The 7,952-nt window shown below is 35.7% G+C and overlaps 1 long non-coding RNA gene across 1 annotated transcript in view; it reads left to right on the forward strand.

The window, feature by feature from the left end:
• Positions 1-7,952, forward strand: part of LOC307171614 — a 457,352-nt gene that overhangs the window by 323,800 nt on the left and 125,600 nt on the right. The window lies entirely within an intron of this gene.

A 7,952-nucleotide genomic window follows, 5' to 3' on the forward strand; every position in this document is an offset into this window, starting at 1 on the left:
TGCACTCTTCAGCTTTTCAGTGTTTAATGATAAATTATTACAAAACATTAGTAACTATAACTGATGCAAATATATATATATATATATATATATATATATATATATATATATATATATATATGATGCAAATCTGCATGTGAAAAAGCTGTGGCGTAGTTAATCTGGTAAATTTTTTTTTTTTTTTTTTTTTGGCTAGTAGAAGTTCTGAATAGCCGGTAACTTAAAAAATTGCTAGCCAAATTAATTTCAAACCCTGTAAATATATATATTAGGGATGACGATATATTGGCCCCATAAGAACGTTTGGCCGATATATTAAAGCCGATAAATAACGTATTTTTCCTTCAGATTAGACTCTTCAGTTCAACATGATGATTATGAATTGCTTGAAATATGATTGAAATCACTTTGAAAAGGAAAATAAGCTTCAGTGCAACATGTGCAGTGCAAGTCTGTCATATCGGCTACATAACATTATAATGAGAACATCATAATAATTGTGTGCTTGGCTTTTAATGATGAGACTTTTGTTTTTGTAATCAGGCTCTCAAAAATTATATAAAAATTTGCATTTTGATTTATTCAATTTGCCAATATATCCATTATCGGCCGAAATTAGTATCAGCTAAAATTGTGTGTGTGTGTGTGTATGTATATATATATATATATATATATATATATATATATATATATATATATATATATATATAAGAAAAAAACAATAACTACAGGTAGCTATACTGATAATTAAACTATAATGTTCTGTTTATGCGCTGTGTAGTTTTGTGGTCTGTAGCTTTAAATGCTCGATCTCTTTAAAATAAGGAGGATTCTGACTGGCTATCGATGTTTTTATCGTTCATCTGTTGGAAAAAAATCATTCTGAAAGTGATTCCAACATCATCATCTTCTGTGCCGTTATAATTGTGGTGTGGACGATTAAAACTAGTTATCCCAATCATTATAGTTATCGTCCTTGGTGTGAACAGGCCTTTAAGTTGTTTTATCTACAAACAAGTAATCAGCTAAATGATATTTTATCTGTAGGTCTTTATGCAGTATGTTGTCAATTGTAATTGTTGCTTTATTTTATTTTTTATTTTGCTTAAATCCCTGTAGTCAACAATTTTATCCCTTAAAACTCCTCTTTAATCACCAGTATTACATATTATGCCTTAAAATAGCTTGACCCTTGCCTCTTAAGTGGTTCTATAAATATGCAAATGAGCCCCGCCTCCACTCACTCACTCTGCTTAGAGATCCACTGGTTTACGATCACACGTTGATCTGATTGGTTACCAAGGTAGTTTGTGACGTCAGAAACACCAGCGATTTCAAAGTGTGTCTTTGGTTCACTGCAGTTTTAAGGAGGAAATACTCAGCAATGCTGTTGACTTATGAATTTACACATGCTTTGTCTTAAAGCATATTAAAAACACCACATATACATATAAACAACATTAAAAGCTGGATGTTCACCACAGGGGGACTTCAAATATGGTCCTGCATATTTATATGAATTTATTTTTCTATTATTAGGCTATATTATTGTTTCTGTGCAATGGTGACGATTACTGAGGGTCAAATCGTCGCTAATTAATTAAGTATTCTATTGCATTTTAGATATTGAGCGCACGCGACCGTCTTGGTCGGGCATGTGCGCGTCCGCTAAAGTGGCGGGTACGCGCTTCCCGCTGTGTCAGGCCGAGAGCTGTCACTTGGCGCGGCCGCTGTTTGTACAGGTGTTTTAGGAAAGAAAACAACGGCAAGACGCTTCCAGTTCAAACACCCACCGCACTCCCGGCCTACTCGAAAAAGACGCGAGGAAAGAATAATATATGGTGGAAAATAATGCGAGAAAACGGCTGAAGGTTTGACAGATGAGCGGCGGGTCGTTGGGGAGTTCGAGTCTGTTTCCCGCGCGCGGTCTTTTTGAGTGATGGCGTGACTAATTTGTCGAGTGACCGTTAACTCTGAGGAGAGATTTTAAGTGAACATCTCAAACTAACATTTAACACATGTAAGAAGCATCACAACTCAGACTATGATTCAGCACACAGGTAAGAAACCTTTTAGCAGTTATATGTTATTAAAAACGTTTGGCTGTCAACTTCTTAACATGAATAGCAGCTTTAGGTATGACATTCCCTAAAAATTATCCTATTAAAGGTATAGTTCACTCAAAATGCAAATTATTTTATTTACTTGCCCTCGTGTCTTTCCAAACCTAAATTATTTCTTAATCACAAATCTGAAACTGAAAATGTCTTATTTTATATTCCAGAGAGTAAAGGGCCAGCATGTTTGAAGCAACATGAGACCGAGTAGTAGATGAGTTCACACCAAGGAAAATAATTGTAAGTAAAGTTTTAATAATAGTTCTACTTCACTGGGAAAAGAGAAGATACACAACTATACCTTTAAAGACATGGAATCGATTTTATTCCCCAGTTGATTAACAGTTAAAAACATGGACAGCCAGTCAGAATACACCTGGTTTTAAAGCGCTTGAACGACAAAACTTCAAATAAACAGCGTTATAGTCGGTGTTGAGGTTAATAATTATCGTGCTTGGGACTTAAATGATGACAGAAGGATCAGGTGAACTGCTTTATTTATTAAATTAACGATCTATAACATTATAGATGATTTTTTTTTAAACGTTACCTTTTGGGTGGAAAACATCTTAACTCAAATTATGATTTCACACAGGTAAGTAATATCTCAAATTATGATTTCACACAGGTAAGTAATATCTCAAATTGTGATTTCACACAGGTACTGGTAAGGAACATGTCAAGATTAATTTACATGTCATTTTTCTAAATGTCATAATCATTTGTTAACAAACAGTATTCATTACTTCAATGAGCTCAGTGTTTCTGCCTTAAATTATTACATTGTTTAAATTAACAATTTTTTTGCTAACTGAGATTTGTATGTACATTTCTGAAATACCTCTGATAACAGATCACTGTAAATTGTAATATGGACTTGTGCACTTTCTGTAAAGCTGCTTTGAAACGACGTGTATTGTGAAAAGCGCTATACAAATAAATGTGAATTGAATTAAAAATTGGCGATCAAATTTAGACGAACAATTTCAGTGTTCATATAAACTGCAGGAACTTTTACAGCCGTAACTGCAGGTTAGCGATGATCCAGAGGCTTCTGAATGCGCTGAGGCGGTAAAACCCTACAATTAGCCAGTAATGAGGTTCAATTACACTTTATTGGAGATGTTAAAATGGAGCAGTGAATAGGGCCGTTGAAATGACCAACATGTGCAGGACCCAGAAGGAAAATAGCAGAATAAGTGATTATTGTGGATGAGGGACATTTGCTCCGATTCTGGCCGCATCTCGTGTGTGTGTGTCTGTTTTATGAGTGTTTTTGGAGTGATGTCAGATGGTAATAGTGACATTAACCGTGTGTGTGTGAGCATGTGTTCGCCTCTTCCACGCTGACCTGTAACTCGAGACTCGTGACCTTTTATACAGTGGAACGTTTTAGGGCTCTTCCCGTGAACCCTTTCGCACAAAGCACAGAGGAGACGTTGTGGCCCCTGGACTCATCATCCCAACTCAACCCTGAAACGGGGACCGGAGCTGGAAGATTGTTAAAGCAGGGAAAATAAATGGCGACTGCATTAAAGTGCGTTTGGGTGGTCAGATCCGGCGAAACTGAAGACAGCCAAACCTGTTAAAGGAATAGTTCACTTCAAAATCAAAATGTTGTCATCATTTACTCAAGTTGTTTCAAACCTGTATGAGTTTCTTTCTTCTGCCGAACACAAAAGAAGATATTTTGAAGAATGTTGGAGAGTTGTCAATGGGGTCTATCAACAGTTTACTTACCGACATTCTTCAAAATATCTTCTTTTGTGTTTAATAACAGAAGAAATATATTCACTTATCTTGTTTTGTGAAAAAAATATCAAAATTAAGTGAAATAAAACAAGCAAAATTATAGGCCAATGGAGTAAGAAATATAATCTTGTGTCCATTTGAATTAAGTTTTAATACCCATTTGAAGAAAATTTTGCTTGTTTTAAGCAAAAACTCAATTAACTTTTTTTTTCTTTTTCAGAAAACAAGATGTAATTTCTTATGTCATTTTAATCATCTAGTAAATGCTTCTTGATTTAAGAATGTTTAGATATTTGGACTGGAAACAAGACAAAAATACCAAGTAAGAAAAGCATGTTTTGCAGTGTTCATGCAGGTTTGAAACAGCTTGAGTTTGAGTAAATGATGACTGAAGATAAATGATAGATCTGAACTTAGATGGTTATGGACATTCTTAAATCAGGATACATTTACTGGAGAAGCAAAAATATGTGAGATTTTAAGGCTTGTTTTCTGAAAAAGTGTTTATGCATAAAAAATACAAAAATAAACTTTATCCAAAGGGAAACCATGAGGATTTTTCTGACTCCATTGGCAGATTTTTGTTCTTATTTTAAGCACAAACTCACTTCAGTTTGATCTTTTTTAATATCCTCAATCTAGATTTACTTGAGATGCAAAACAGCTTAAGAATGTTTAGATGTCTGAAGACGAGATTCTTTCGCAGTGTAAGGTTGGTCTCTCTAAAGAAGACACTCGACAGACTGATGCAAAGAAGTGGAAGTGTAAAAAGATTACTGTGAAGCAAATGTAATGAACTAAACATTTTTTATTTTATACAAAATAAATATTTTAACAAAATCATTTGGGCTCTAAAATTGCTAGAAAATCAAAACCATCTGTTTTAATAAATAAAGTTAAGTCACATTTCTATAGTGTTTTTTACAACACAGAGTGTTTCAGAGCAGCTTTACAGAGATAACAGGACAATAATGCAACAGTTTGTTTCCAGAAGAGAATAGCGTCACAGTCCAGCTTAAGTCGGTTCAGTGATGCTTCATTTCTGTTTAAAAAAACAAAGAAAAAGTTATTATTTAGTTCATATATATATATATATATATAAAGCCGCTCTGGAGAAAACTGATGTCATCATATGTCTAACCAAGTTGCAAATGTGAAGTTGAGGTTCCTGTGATTATAAAATGTGACACCGCCGCTAAAGTCCCGTTTCCATGGCAACGCGGTGTCCGATTACACAACCGGTTTAACAGGATGAATTCTGAATGTTTACGCTTTTGAAATGATACCTAATTTATAACGATTATACTAAAATATGTTAATATGTTAACAGGTTAAGATGTTTGAAAGGGCCGTTTGTGCTGAAACCGTGAATCCTCACAGCATCTGCTCGTGTGTGTGTGTGTGTGTGTGTGTGTGTGTGTGTGTGTGTGTGTGTGTGACGAGCGATGACAGTGAGAAGCGTCTTGTATCTCTCTGTTCTTCAGCCAGAGCCACAGGACTGAAGGAGTGTGTGTGTGTGTGTGTGTGTGTGTGTGTGTGTGTGTGTGTGTGTGTGGTTTCACCCGTCACGACCGCGTACACCAGGCTTGTGTCTATTAGACTCTGTGGTTTGCTGTAGTTACAGTCGAGGATGTGGCGCGTCCAAACACTGTATTTACAGTCAAACCAACAATTATTCAGACACCAGATATCATTTTTTAAAGTTAAATCATCTTCATTTATACAGCGCTTTAACAATATATAGAGTTTCACAGCAGCTTTACAGTGATAACAGGAGATTACAGTAACAGAGAGTGTTCAGGCTTTACAGCAGATCTAGAGTAAAGTTATTGTCCAGATGAAGTTAGTTTGATTCACTTCTATCACTTCTTTTACCGTTCTAACTGAAAACAGAAACTTTTAATGCCGATTATTTACACATTGTAAATTTGGAGCTCGAGAACGCAAACCTTGAAATAGGTTCAAAGGTGCAAGTTTTGAAAAATGTTTAAAAACTTTGATGAGTATCATTAAAAAACGTGAATGTGTGAAAATGCTGACTGCGTTCACATGCGTATTACGTGTTTAGTCTATAGATATATTTATATACTAGTGTGTGCAGGACACTATAGTTCATTAGTATGAGTGAGGAGAGCAAAATAAAGTAAACTGTGACATATTACACCCAAAGACTCTTCATACAGAGACTACCAGTGACATTTGGGGCCAGAAATGATTGGGACACTTTGAGCTGATCATGTTTTGCTGAAGTGTGTTGTCTTTAATTGCTAATGCTCTTTTTACACACAGACTGAACACAATGAAGCATTGCTTGGTGATTGGTTGAGCTAAACTGGTATTATCTAATTGTGTAGTTAAATTTAACAGCTGACAGATATTCAACATAATTCATGTGTGAGACAGTCTAACAGAAGGACGGACAAAACCAGTCAAATATCAACAGTTCTGCTCATATTTTATTACCATTCTCTAAACTATAGCGAATAACTGTGATGATATGAGAAATGTTGACGGTGTGTGAATGTTTGACTGTAAAGTGTCTCAGGGTTAGGAACAACACTTTCTCTCAGTGATGGCGTACTAATGCTATCGGGATAATCGAGTTTTATCCCACAAAGATACTTGCGTTTCGTGTTTGATACTTGTGTTTCAGATCGTTAAAATAGGGCCCTAAGTGTTTTCCCCGTGAGGTACTGTGTGTTGTGCGCTGCCGTGATGTTCACGCGCACACGAAACTACTACGGTGGAACCTCAACGTTTCATGGTTTCATGCAAAAGTTAATATCAGATCATTTTAGAATACAGTAATTTTACCGAATATTCTTCAGTTTTATGCAAAACGTAAATACAACAAATAGAATATCAGATCTGTCATATGACCAAAAATAAATGCAAAAAAAAAGCATAGTTGTGTTTGAAACATGAAAACGGTAACGCGATGTAACCTTGCTCTCACTCGAAATGTGTCCCACATCAAGTCCTTGTTATCAAGGTACTGGACCTGAAAGTGCTTGAATTTGAAGTTAAGCGAGGCGGGGGAACCCTGATCAGAGCATCTATCTAATCTCTCAGTCCAACAAGCTCTGATGTGTGGAGTACATCTGACAAGAAAATACCGTTTCAGTCTTTATACGTCAAAACTTCACGTTTAATTCAGTGTGTTCCTTGTTTCCTACACACTCTCAGAGCTGAGCTCTTCTGCTAAACTGCTGTTAGTCACAGATTTAAATAGACTTGCGGTGGAGAAACAAGAGTCTGTCTGAGACGGGACTGTGATGGATCAAGCTGATTTATAATATTTCTGTATAAAGCATTACTCCAGTATACGCTTACATTCGCCCGGCCTCCAGACATTCCTCAATAATGTGCTGCTATATTAAAACATATAGTGTCTGTGAGTGCGCGCGTGTGTGTGTGCGTGTGTGTGTGTGTGTGTGTGTGTGTGTGTGTGTGTGTGTGTGTGTGTGAGCGTGTGTGTGAGTGAGATTTTGAGTCATCACACAATCATGATCCTCATTCAGGATTTTACGTTTAATTTCATTGTAAAATTGCAATTAGGTTGTAAAGCTTAAAGTTGAAATGAAATCAGAGTTGACTTTGTTTACTGAACGAGTAAGAATATGTTCCTGCTCTGCAAAAAAATAAATAAAAAATGATGTTCTTCCTTAGTGTTTCTGTCTTGTTTTCCAGCACTAATATCTAAACATTCTTAAATCAAGATACATTTACTGGAGAAGAAACATGACGTTGTGAATATATTACATTAAAATGTCAAAATGAAGTGAGTCTGAGTTTAAAACAAGAACAGAAATCTGCCAATGGAGTCATTATTAAACTTAATTCAAAGGGAAACAAGATGATTTATCTGACTCCATTGTCAGATTTCTGTTCATGTTTTGCAGTTTGCTCTGCTTGTAGAGGATCGATCAGTGCATTTCATTCCAAAGGATAAAATGTTTGTTATCCAGATGTGACGACTTCCATCTCAAATCGTTCTCATACGATTACATGCATTTAAAATATTGTTCCCACCACCAAATCCCTGCAGTTTGAGTTCTTCACATTTCCATTGTTCACGTACTG

This window comes from Squalius cephalus (assembly GCF_949319135.1).
Source record: "Squalius cephalus genome assembly, chromosome: 14".
Lineage (NCBI taxonomy): Eukaryota > Metazoa > Chordata > Actinopteri > Cypriniformes > Leuciscidae > Squalius > Squalius cephalus.